This window comes from Monodelphis domestica, chromosome 2, assembly GCF_027887165.1.
Source record: "Monodelphis domestica isolate mMonDom1 chromosome 2, mMonDom1.pri, whole genome shotgun sequence".
Lineage (NCBI taxonomy): Eukaryota > Metazoa > Chordata > Mammalia > Didelphimorphia > Didelphidae > Monodelphis > Monodelphis domestica.
In genome coordinates this window covers 380,333,946-380,347,661 of record NC_077228.1, presented here as the reverse complement: position 1 = coordinate 380,347,661, position 13,716 = coordinate 380,333,946, and the positions used below count along the sequence as shown (strand labels likewise).

At 36.8% G+C, this 13,716-nt stretch overlaps 1 long non-coding RNA gene across 1 annotated transcript in view; it reads left to right on the top strand.

The window, feature by feature from the left end:
- Window positions 1–8,490: 8,490 nt before the first annotated feature.
- The window catches only part of LOC103102696 (uncharacterized), a 77,676-nt gene continuing 72,450 nt past the window's right edge, over window positions 8,491–13,716 (top strand). The window contains exons 1-2 of the long non-coding RNA XR_008916646.1: window positions 8,491–8,624; window positions 12,023–12,110. This is a non-coding gene — a long non-coding RNA (uncharacterized LOC103102696). The remainder of the gene's footprint in view (window positions 8,625–12,022; window positions 12,111–13,716) is intronic.

The following is a 13,716-nucleotide window of genomic DNA, read 5'->3' as shown; positions in this document are numbered from 1 at the left end:
TGAAGTTGATGGACACAGTCTCATTAGTCCCATTAGAATTTGACTGGAAAGGTAGAAAGGGCAAGGAGAAAAAGAGAATTTGGTCTGGTTGATCAAGTTAAAGAGGATTTGTTTGCATAAGGCAGAGGGTTTTCTTTTTGTGTATTTGGGTGGTTTATGATCCCAATGTGCTTAAAAAGCCTTGGAAAGTCTCTATTGCTGTCCATGCCATATAATTAAAAATGAAAGAAAAAGGAAGAACTAAATTATCCTATGGTACTGTATAGCCTAGTCCTCCAAGTCTACAAGAGAACATTTGTTTCACCTATAAACCTTCCACTTGCATGGGTTCTGTTTCAAAGGTGTCAGAGACACATTTTTCTCTTTCCATTATCTACACCCAATTAGATGAGTTGCATTGACGTAGAGTTAATGTGAGACAACATTATGAGATAAAGAGAGAAAGACAGAGATAGACTGAGAGAGAGAGAGAGAGAAACATAGACAGAAACACACACACACAGAGACAGAGACAGAGACTGGGAGACAGAAAGACAGAGAAGGAGATAGATAGAAGGAGACAGAGGCAAATACTGAGAGACAGAGAGAGAACCAAGTTTAGAGTCAGGAAGAATTGGATTCAAGTCCTACCTCTAACATATAGTGATTGTGTAACCTCAGGTAACTCTCTAAGACTGAAAGTTTCGGAGAAATTGCCAGTTGGCATTATTAAATGAAGTTTCCTCATTTGGAATACTTACACTGGTAATATCACAAATCTAGGATGCTTTTTTAAAAATTTTAATGTTTTAATAAAAGTAATATCCATTGGTCCCTTCCTCTTAGCTCAAATCCAAGGGTATGGTTTGGTGAATTAGAACAACCTGTCCAGTGTTTCCCTCAGATTGGCTAAATCTAGCTACTCGTTTTATTTCTCATTTATGTAGAAAAAAAAACCCTTTAAGAACTAAATAAATGCATTTACTCTTCCTTTCTGGCATCTCAGGGAAACTTACAGTGGAAAGTTATCAGTTTTATAAAAACAATAGTGCCCACAAGCAATTGATCAACTAAGTGTTATTGGGTACAAATACAAAGAAGGAGGCAAAAGATCGGAATGCCAGTTGATATGTTTTTTATTTTTTTAAAATGTCTATTATGGAGGTCAGCTAGATGGCTCAGTAAATTGAGAGCCAGGTCTAGAGTCTGTAGGTCCTAGATATGAATCTGACCTCAGAAACTTCCTACCTGTGTGACTGCTCAAATCAATGAACTCCCATTGTCTAGACTTTACCACTCTTTTGCTCTGGACCCAAATACACAGTATTGATTCTAAGAAAGAAGGTAAGGGTTAAAAAAAGAAAAGAAAATGTTAATCATGCTTTGTGTTTATTATATGCTCTTGAAAATTTATTCTGAAGTCAATGTAACTGCTATTTTAAGCCTAACAATATGTAACATTAAAGTATTTATAAAAGAGGTTTTATCAGTGACTTACAATGAGGTATCATGTGATATTTAAGAATAATGGTGCCTTAAAAATTTTTTTAAATCACGCTAAAGTTTCAAAGGTCATCTATTACATTTATGTTGTTTATGGAAAAACTTGTGGTTTTCATCACCAAGGAGAATCTGTCTTCATTTCCTTTCTTCTTTCCACACTTCCTTCCTTCCCTCTTCTCAGTAAATATTCTAGGTTCAACCTTGGACATATCTTTCCTTTGAAGGTTGAACCTTTATTTCCTTGCCTGAATTCTTCGTGTTCTTGTCTATATTGTAATTTTTTCTTAGAATCTGTAATTTCATTGGTGTAGGAAGTTGCTTGGTTACAAAATTTCTTTTTACCAATGATTGAAGGTTATTTTGCCGTTTGCAAACTTGGTTGGTTGTATAAGGCATTGAGAGTTAAGTGAGTGGACTGGGATCACTCAGTCAATATAGAAAAGAAATGGTACTGGGGTAGTGAGGTGAGTCAGTGAATAGAGTGCCAGACTTGGAGATGGAAAGTCTTGGGTTCAAATCTAGCCTCAGATATTTCCTAGCTGTGTGACCCTGGGCAAGTCATTTTGTCCTAATTTCCTACTCCTTACCATTCTTCTGCCTTAGAACCAATTCTTAGTATTGATTCTAAAATGGAAAGTAAGTGTTTAAAAAATGTCACTGATACCTAGATTATTTCATATTGAAGGCTGACTCTCTACTATACTTGTCTGGCAAAAATGTTGATACTTTGTTATATTCTAATATTTCATATACATTCCTGATAAGATTATAAACGAACTCCTCTAGGGCAGGGATTATTACATCTTTTCTGTATTCTCCCATAATGTCTATATAATAAGTATTAGATGGATATTTATTTAATAAAATAGAGGAATGATAAATAACTTTTTCTTAATGAAGGAGAATACTTGGAGAATAGATGATTTGGTGAGATATCAAATCTTTTTTCCCCCTCAAACCCTTACCTTCTGTCTTAGTATCGATACTAAGTATTAGTTCCAAAGCAGAAGAATGGTAAAGGCTAGGCAATTGAGATTAAGTGATTTGCCCAAGGTCACACAGCTTGGAAGTATCTGAGGACACACTTGAACCCAGAACCTTCCATCTCTAGTCTTGGCTCTTTATATACTGAGTCATCTACTTGCTCCAGAGACATAAAGTCTTGAGTCTCAATAAACTTTTATAAAAAGTTTTTCTTAATCCCCCCCTTTAATGCTAAAGCATCCCCTATGAGGTTGCCTCTAATTTATCCTGTATACATCTTGTTGGCACATATTTATTTATATGCTATAACAGACTGTAGGAGAACATGGGAGATTTTTCTTTTCTTCTATCTCCAGCACTTAGCACAGTGCCTACCATATAGAAGGCACTGAATAAACGCTTGTTGACTTGATGAATCATAATAGCTAAATTCACATATTGAGATGTTACTATTTGGGAGGATTTGATTTGTTCTGTTTGGTCCCTGAAGGCAGCACTAGAAGCAAATGGTTAGAAATTGAAAGGAGGTAAATTTAGACTTCTAAAGAAAAATTCCTGAGGATTAGAGCTATCCATAAGGGGAATAAGCTGCCTCAGGAGATGGTGAATGTTTCTTCTGAAAGCAGAAGGTGTTAAAACCAAGTCTACATGACCATTTATCAGATATGTTATGGAGGGCTGAGCTGTAACTAGGGCAGGGTAAATGGATTTTTGTTGCCAATTGGGGAATTTAGAAGGTCTGGCAATGTCATCCCCAGAATGCATACTTCCTGCTGCCTACTTTCTGCCTGTTGGTGATGTCCTTATCTAGGGGTCTAACTCCCCACCCTTTTCTAGGTGCCCCCCCCCAGTGAACCTACACCCAACCGATGTCCATTGTGAGCACGGGCGCCTCTTGTTAGTTACAGCTCCAATGGAGAAGTCTTCTTCAGGTATGCTTTGGATTAGGTGACCACTGAGACTCCTTCCTACTCTAAAACATACCCATTTCTCTGGATAGCTTGTCCAACGATTTCTTCATAAGCTGCATGTGAACATCCAGTTAGGGAACTTCTCATTTTCTTTTCCATTTCCCACTATTCAAGTTTAGAATGAACAATGTTCATGACTCTCTGGAGCTGCGATAATCTGACTGGTTGAAAGAGTTCTTTGGAGGTGAAGTCTGGAAGCAGGTATCATAGCTTAAGGGTAATGAGAGGTAAAAGATATTTGATCAACAGTGAGTCACTCTCCCCAGTTTTTCAGAGAGTATTATGAAATACCTACGGATGGTGGTGCAATTAGAGACCATCAAAATGCAAGTCCCTCATTAAGAGCCAGGCAATATTCAAAATAGTGATGTGCCCAGGAATGGCACTCAAGCCTGTCTTTGCATGTCTTTTTTAGGATAATAAATTCAGAATTCCTGGCTCACACATGAAGGAGATGTTTCATATTTTCAAGCCCATGCTTCCTATTCATTGCTCTCTGTGTGGTGATGGTGATGGCAGTAAGATACCATACAGCTGGCATGAAATCTCTTCCTAGAACATCTTTGCCCCAGATGCTCACTCAATAGAGCAAAATCATAAGAGCATGGAGGCCAACTCTTGATTGGTTGGTTTTAAAAACCATGTAGACATGCGAACATCTGTTTCTAACCCACTAGAATGGTAAGAAGCAGACCAAAGACCAGGATGTACCCTATAGATTCCTTATGCCAAATTTACTTAAGATCACACTAAGCACCTCACTTCTGCTGGACACTGAGCCTGGGGTTAACAAAATGGAAGTAGAAGGAAGGAAGGTCTGGGTGAGTTCAAAACTTCAGTGCTTTTGGATTTCAAGGTAATTGATCCATTGAATGAATCCAACATTTACTAAACATATATTATATGCAAGATACTGTGTGCTAGGAAGGAGACAAACAAAGATGAAGATTATGGGGTACATAAAAATAAATAGGTACAAAATTATAAGGGTACAATAAAGAAATAAACATAAAACTTCTAGTCCCTACTTTCATTCTATGCTTTTTCCTTTATACCTCTCTACTCCCACTTATCATGCATTATTTATTTTATTATACTTTTCTGTTTCTAGGTCATATCTCTTTACTTGACTGTAAAAGCTCAATGAGGTCAGGCATCATGTTTCATCTTTGCTTAAAAAAAAAAACCTCAATCCTTAATGAAGTGCTCTATACACAATAGGCATTTTATAAATGTTTGTTAGATCAAATTGAAATCTATGATATAAGGCAGAATAAGATAAGTCTCAAGGAGGAGCATCAGTGTGTTGATAAATTTGAGGAGGCCAAGAGACAGGTCACTTTCATGTAGAGGAGATCAGGTGGAACATCTTGGAAAATTGAATAGAACCTTGAAGAAAGAGAAGGATTTAAAAAATTACTTTTTGTTATGAACTTAACAATCATTGACAAGTACCAGCATTTCAATATACAATGAGCAAATAAAAAACAACAAAAAATAAGGATTGCATATGAAACCATGAACTTCTGTTAGTTTATTTAAAATATATATATATATTAAATTTAGCAAGGTGGTAATGAAATTAGCTTATTTTTTCTCTGAATTTTAAATGTAGTATGGATGCTTTTCTATTTTTTTAAATTTAATTTCATTAAAAATATCAATATTCACTTATTATTGAGAGGTAGTGATGTGAAGTGGATATAGTGTTCACTTCAGAACCAGAAAAAACTTAGGTTTAAGTCTCACTTCTGACTTATGTTGTCCGTGAGACCCTGGATAAATCACTTATGTAACTCTAAGTTGCAGAGACAGTGCTGGCCTAAAAAGTAATTTCTTCTTGGTAAATTTCTTCTTGGTAAAAAGTAATTTCTTCCTTGAGGAGTTCCCTAAACTAATGAAATTATGTAGCTACTCCTTATCCTCCCATTACCTACTAATTCACTTCTTCTTCTCCTTAAGAAGAAAGCCTCTCACCTTATAATAAATAAATACAATTAAGCAAAATAAATCAACACATTGGCAATATCTGAGAATGTATGTCTTGCTCTTTTCTTATAGTTCATTGCTTAAGAGAAGGATTTCAAAAGGCAGAGCTGTGGAAAGAGTGCATTCATGAGAGATAGTTTGGGCCAGTGCATGGTGTCAGGTGATAATGGAAAGATTGGGTGTGCATCATATGAAGGAAAGTAATGTAAAATAAATTTGAAAAGGTAGGTTCAAGTCAGATTGTGGAAGATGTTGAATGCTAGGTTCTATACAATATGATTTATTACCTGCTTAATAATTTCTTCATTAATTGGTCTAGTGACTAAGAAATCCTTTGTACCTTCCTCCATTTTGTATTTTTGTATTTATCCAAACCTCTTGCCTTGTTGGAGGGGAATTTTGGACAATTATAAACTCCTGGAATTAGACAGAAAATTTTCCAGTTCAAAGAATGTTTTCTATTTATCTAAGATAAGAGTTTCCTCACTGGGAATTCCCTCTACTCATGAAATCATAGGTTTATTCCCTACCCTTCTTTAGCTATTATGCTTATTCCATACTATAGGATGATGGAAGCATAGGTTTAGAGGTAGAAGGGACTTTAGGGATCACCTAATAATATTTTTCCTTCCTTTCTCATTTTAAGAAAATTCAGTTGAAAGAAGTAAATCTGCTTACCCAAGGCCACAAGGATAATGAATAGTAAGAAAACACAGGGAGGCTAATTTAGAAATGAATGAATGTTAAAAGCTGGGTTACCTACCCAAGCCAATTTGCTCAATGTTAGGCAGATTAGAGCTTTCCAGAATTTATTTAGAAAACATGTTGATCCAGTGGATTGAGAGTTAGCCTAGAAATGGGAGGTTCTAAGTTCAAATATGACTTTAGATACTTCCTAGTTTTTTGACACTCTGCAAGTCACTTAACCCCCATTGCCTAGTCCTTACTGCACTTTTGGCCTTAAAACCAATACACAGTATTGATTCTAAGATGGAAGTTAAGGGTTTAAAAAAAAAAAAAGAAAACATTTTGGTACCTGACTTCCCTTGGCCCTAGTTTCTTCCTATGTGAAACTGGATTAGATGGTCTCTTATGTCTCTTACATTTCTACATCATGACCCTCTTTTCCTAGTAACTTATTTCTCTTGATAGTTATGTGATGATCAATGGTTTCCTGGGACAAAGAGACTCAAGACTGTCGTAGAACACTTTTAGGTCTGTCTTTAAGCATGAAGACTAGATTTAAGTATGGGTCCCTATTGGGAGAAAATGAAATTATCCATAATATTGAAAGCTAGAAAATAATACCATGATGAAGACAAGATTTAGGTGTGGCTCCCTACTGAGAGTAAGTGAAATTATCTATAATATAGATGGAGAAAAAAGACTAACATGATTTTCATCTCTAAATTTAATGCATTGCTGATGTAAGAAGTTAATTAGGATCATAAATTTAGAGTGAAAATATCTTAGAAGTGATTTATGCTAAGCTTTCTATTTTATAAGTAAGGAATCTGAGTCCTAGAGAAGGTGACTTGCTAGAACTAGACAGGAATCAGGTGTAAGAGCAGGGAGTGGAGCCCAGGTTTGGTGACTCCAGATCTAACACTATTGTTCCGAATTTTTCTTCTGTTTTAGGTCTCTAACTATCAAGTGCTGTTGTGTAGGTATTTACAAGGGAATTAAGTTAAAAAACTTCTTAGAAGTTACTTATTGATAGAACCATACAATTTTGGAGCTAGAAATCACTTTCCAGATCACCTAATTTAACTCCTTTATTTAAAAAATGAGGAAACAGATTGAGGGAAATTAACACCCATTTGGGGACACTATGAAAATGTAGTCCATTCAGAATTTGAAGTCCAGGATTTGAGTCCCACCTTGTGACCATGGGCAAGTCAGGTCACTCTTTTGTAATTCAATGCCATCATCTGTGAAATGAAGATGATATTACTTGTATTGCCTGTCTTACAGCAAGACTGTGAAGAAAGCACTTTGTATAGGGTCAAGTACTATATAAAGGGAGAAAGAGAGAAATCTGAGCAGTTATAATTACGCGACCTACTCAAATTACAGGACTGGTGAGTGGGAGAGCCAGGATAAGAATGCAGGTCAGGAAGCATTTTGTAGCAGCTTTCACCAGTCCTCCTGAGTAACAATATGCTCTATCCTGCCATATGTGCTTTGGAAGGTACATGTCAAAACTGATCACTTGATCTCCATGCCTCGAAGATGAAGCACTTGATTGAAATGAGTTTCTAGGTTTTCTTTCCATTCCTTCTTAGCAGTTTTATTTAAAACCACTTCACAGGACACTGAAATTTGATATGCCATTCCCCTCCATTGCCCATATCCTATGAGTATACTTTGGATTTGGAGAAATGTATTTTTAAACTCAAAAACCAGTTCGACTATGGAACCAAATGGGTCCAAAAAGGATTATTGTTGATATAGCACAAGTCAGTTCCAGAAAGAGTCAGACAACCCTGTCCTGTGTGGGAATCTCAGGCCAGGGGACTAACAAGATCACGGTTTCTTTCAAATTGTCTACAACCATTTTTATGCCAGAATGAAGACATTTAAAGAAAATAGCTTCCCCATTCTCTGGTGTTTTTGCTTTTTAGAGTGTGGGAATTGATAATTGAAACCCTACCTAACACAAAATTAAGCAAAAGCATTTTGCAGGGGGCCTTAAATAAGAAGAACACATGTCTATCCTCTGACTCATGAGGCAATTAACATTAACTCTGGTGAATACATCAGTTGTATCAGAGAGTGGGGTTACAGCTGCCATGAGCTGGAGGAAGAACTGTCTGAAAGAAAAAAAAAAATTAATAAAATGAGACTTTCAAAAAACAGCTATTTTTCCCAAAGGGTGAAAATAAAAAAGCCCCCTTTCTCTCACCCATAATTCTATTGGAGCTCTCTTATCCCCCCCCCCCCCCTTTCCTTGAAAATGAAAGATTGAGGCATTAGCAACAGGCTTTCTTTTGGGGGGGGAGTGGGGGTGGGTGGGATTGTAAGGACAGGGGCGAAGAGGGTTGTGTGCACGCACAAGCTTTTCATATGATAATCAGCTGATTCCATGACAACCATTGAAAAAGAAGGGCTGAAAACAAAAGCTGCTGCTGGAGTGGGGATCAGGGCTGCATTCAGTGTGTCTGTAAGAAGTACTGCAGAGCCTCGCTCCTCTGAAAGGTATCTGATGGCAGATTGTCAAAGGGTTTTGTTTTAGCCTCGTAGAGTCAGGATATTAATCATGCACAGTCTTAGGGGTCCAAGTTTCACCCTCTATGGGGCTGTGCCTGCTTAAAGGCTTTGGATGAAGGATAAAAAATCCAGAGGCTGTCCTGATATTGGCTATGGCTGCTTCCAAGAGGGAATGAGAATGGAAATCTGCCTAAGGGATAGTCTGAGATGACCAATCCCAGGGGACAGATTGTACATTTTAGTTGTGATAACAAAGGAAGAAGAGAGGGAGTTTTTATGTTTAGTGCTGAGGAGTTTGAAACTGGAATGGGGTGTCTGCAGCAAATGGTGGTACTTCCTGACTCCTCTTCAATATGGCTTTTGAATGTGGTGCTATATTCTTTCCTCCTCCTCCTCCCTCTCCTCCCTCTCCCTCTCCCTCTCCCTCTCCCTCTCCCTCTCCCTCTCCCTCTCTTTCTCCCTCTCCCTCTCCTCCCTCCCCCTCCTCCTCCTCCTTCCCCTCCTCCTCCTCCTCCTCCTGCTCCTCCTCTCTATACCTGTTATCAGAGATATGGTAAACCAGCACTTGAGCCAGCACTTGGCAGTGTCAGAGTCATACCAGCTAGGACCTAGACAATCATCCAATGGAGGCATTCACTCCTAGAAATAAATACAAATCATTGTAACATGGAGCTGCTGCCTGGTACTGAGCCACAATGAACATCCAAGTTCTAGATCAGGGATCCTTTCGTGGGGTCTATGAACTTGGATAGAAAAAATAATTACATATTTTTTACACTAACTTCCAATTGAAATTTAGCACTTTCTTCAATTATAAATTTAAAAAAATATTGTGAGGAGTCCATAGGCTGCACCAACCTGCCAAAAAGATCCATGACACAAAAAAGTTTAGAACTCCTATTCTAAATCTTTTTGATGATTCCCCCAAAAGGTATGTGGTGAGGTTTTGTAAAACTTAATAATCACCAATAGACAATGGCAGGAGTCAAGGCCAAGAACTGTCTCACTTTTATATTTGTATCCCTTGTGCTTAATATGATGCCTGACAAGTAGTAGCTGATTAATAAGCATTTTCTTGATTAATTAGGGCTACTATCAAATATTGCATGATGTTTACAATCAATCAGCAAATAATTGTTTAGAATCTTTTAGGAGACAGGAGACAGATTAGAACTATAGAATGGACTTTTCTTTTTTGTCCAGTCTTGTTATTCTCTCATGCATAATACACAGATTTTGGTTGATTTTATATTGAATTACTCCTTTTTTTTTTCCTTTCCAGTTTAGGGATTGCCAGAAAGTCTTCTGTGGCCTTCTTGAGATAGATACAGTGTTTTCTCTGTTTGAATGCACACAAGAGTTTTCATCACAATGGGATGTTTATGGAGTTACATATTTCAAGGACATTAACACCAAAATGCAACTTAATTGGGAATCCAGTTATGATGATGAATGGCAGTGTCAAAGTGATTAGCAACAGAATTTGCAATTTGTTCCTAAAGCCTTGCCTTGAGTGTCCACTTCAGAGGATAGAATACTTAATCTTTGTTTTTCCTTCTCAACTATGTGGACTTGTATGACACTCATGCTCGAGCCTTTAGGATGGATAGAATAATGGGACTGAAGAGAAAAATGGCAGGAGTCCTGAAGAATCAAAATCAGAGAAATGAAAACAGGGTTGCCAAGTCTAATCACAGGAATTACAGGGTATTGAAAATGGGAAGGGACTTAAACAATGGGAAACCCAAAGCCTAGACAGGTCTCCATTCAATTCAATATTTATTCAGTTCAAGCACTATGCCTATAGAGTTAAAATTAAATTATACCCATTCCTTATCCTCATGGAATTGGGTAATAATAATAGGGACTGACCTGTAGAAAACAAAGTAAGGAAAATCTTTTTCCAAATACAAATGGGCACCTTCTCTGCTATTATTATTATTATTATTATTTAATCTTAGAGACCTCATTAGAGGACTGAAAAGTCTCAGGATTTGTCTCACATCACATATTCATTATATGTCACCCTGGGCTTTGAACCCAAGTCTGACTTCCTGGCCATGAGGCCACCTCTGTCCATGCTGTTGCTTTGTATTTGACAATGTGAAATGTATCTTCAAAACTGTGTAGTCATAAGGATCTATTTAAGCTAAGGGATCATTTCTCCTTGTGCTTTAACTACAAGACTATGCCAAACAGATGGACACAAAATCTTATTACATATCATATATATGTCTGTCTTGTGATTTCATTATATCACACAATGAAGAAAATTCCTCTCCTAATACAGATCAGTGGGGCAGCTAGGTGACTCAATGGACAGAGCTAAGTCTGGAGACAGGAGGTCGTGGGTTCAAATATGGCCTTAGACCCTTTCTAGTTGTTTGACCTTGGGCAAATCACTTAACCCTAATTGTCTAGTCCTTATCATTCTTTTGCTTTGGATCCAATACTTAGGACTGATTCAAAGACAGAAGGAAGAGTTTTATTTTTTTTAAATGACAGATCAATAACATTTCTTCCAATTATACTCTCAAGGAATAACCTCAGGGCACTGAGGCCAAATGATTTGCCCATGGTTAGAATGCCAATATGTGTCAGAGTAGGGACTGGAACCCAGGGCTTCTGGACTTTGAGTCAGATCTCTATCCCTAAGCTCATGTAGCCTATTTGGATAGCAAATGGAGGGATAAATAGATAGATGGAAGGTAAAGATGTATAGATGAAATGTAAAGCTTTTATTTTGATTTATTTTACATTAAATACTTATTAATCACCTACTTTGTAAGTGCTGGGGATAGAGAACAAACAAGAGGGGAAGACAACATACATAGGATTGAAGGAAAGCAAGTGTAGGGTTAAGAGGAACAGGACCTCTATGTATTTCCTCAAATGGATGGATGTCTTGAGGAGAGAATCATGAACAAGAAGAAGAGGGTTCTAAGGCAGAGGTGTTTCAAAGTACCAATATAGCAAATGAGAAGGATGGGGAATTGGGGAGACCTATTGGAATATATAATGCTCAGTTGAGTCTTATTAAACAACAGCTACTGAAATAGACTCATTCTCAATGACATAGTAAAGAGGAATGAACATATTCCTATAAAGAAGGGAGGAGGAGGAGAAGGGGATTTCCCCCCCCTTCAAAACATAGGATGCTGCATTATAAACAGCAGTTACCAGTCATTAGCTCTTAAGCTGGGAAGAGGATATGGCTATTATGACCAACGCACACACTTAGTATTCTCATTTAAGTAAGGAAGAGTATCTAGGCTTCAGTGGAAGGGATTTTCTTTTCTCCTCACAGGACTGATTTACTCTTTAAAAAAAAAAATCAACCATTTGCTTATAGGATATTCTGAAATTTTTTGTTTTAATCTTTCCAGGGGCAGAGAAGGAGTAGCAGAGCTCTGTCATCCCTAGAAATCTGACCACCTGACAATATGGGAAGTTGACTGATTTGGTTCATAAAAGGTATTTAAATTTGTTTCTGTGTTGGAAGAATATAAATGAATAACAATGTATTTGTTAAGCACACAATGGGTGCTAGATGACACAATGGATATAATTATCCTGTCTGAAGTCAAGAAGACCTGAGTTCAAATGTAGCCTCAGATACTTACTAGCTATGTTGTCTTCAGCAAGTCATTTAAGTCAGTTTGCTTCAGTTCCCCATCTTTAAAATGAGCTGGAGAAAGAAATGGCAAACCACTTTAGTATCTTTGCCAAGAAAACCTCAAATGGGGTGATAAGGATTGAGACATGACAGATATGACTGAACAACAAATGTGCCAAGCTTTGAGCATAGACATACAAAATTAAGTCAACCATTGTCCTTGAGATGCTTGCATTCCAATAAGGTAAGATATTATGATTCTATAAAATTTAAAAGTTTTTTTGCATGAGTAAAATAAAAATAACCAGAAGAAGAAAAGGAGGCTAGGATAAAATCTACATCAAACATCTTTGATACATCTGAGATCCAAAATCCATAGGAAATTGATACAAATATACTAGACTACGATCCATTTCCCAAGAGACAAGTGGTTATAGGATATGAACAGTTTGAAAAGGAAAAAATTCAAACTTATCAATACCTTTGTGAAAAAACATTTCAAATCACTATAATGAGCTTAATGCAAATTGTAATACTCTGAAGAATCTATCACCTCACATTGACAAAGATGGTAAATGAAGTAAGTAGTCAATGGAGCTAGTGGAAGAAAGGCACATTAATTCCTGTATTTGGAGCTATTAATTGGGTCAACCATCCCAGAAAACAGTTTGAAATCATGCAAGAGATGTTATGAAATTGTTGGTACATAAATCCCACCACTGGGTTTATAGCCTGAAGAAGTCAATGGATGGTCTTATAAATGCCAAAATATACAAAGCAGCACTTTTTGGAATAGCCACAAGTTAGAAACAGCCTGAAAATTGGGGAACATCTAAATATAGTGGTCTATGAATGTCAACATTACATAGCAAGGAGTCATGAATATGAAAAAAATCAGAAAAATGAGTACAAAGTACAGATTAAAAAAAAAAGCCAAAATAACAACAGAGAAATGACTATGACATGAATAAAGATAACACAAAAAGATTACAAAATATAGGTCAAATAAAACATACAATATTGGTTCCCAAATTATTAAAGTATCTTTCCTTTGTGTTATTCTAACCCTCTTTTCTATTAATAAATGAATGGAAAAATTATAAAACACCATATTAAGTGCTACCTTTATAAATAAAAATAGTAAGACATTCTTTTCTCTCAAGGAGCCCACATTCTAATGAAGGAGACTGCTCATATAGATTTCATTTGCAAGTCAAATAGAAAGTTCCTGTGATTTTCAGGGCACACTGGTGAAGCGAATGTTAATGTAATTTTTAGTGTTTTTCCACAGATAAAATCATATCAGTGCCTGATGTTGAACCATTTGCCAGCTCCAAGGACTTTGGTAGCACAAACTTTCTTTTCTGAGTCTTCAATAATTCTAACTACAGTTTGTACAGAAAAGTTACCCAGTCATAGTTTCATAGAGTTTGCTTCTTGACATGATAGCTGAAAAAGCTGAAT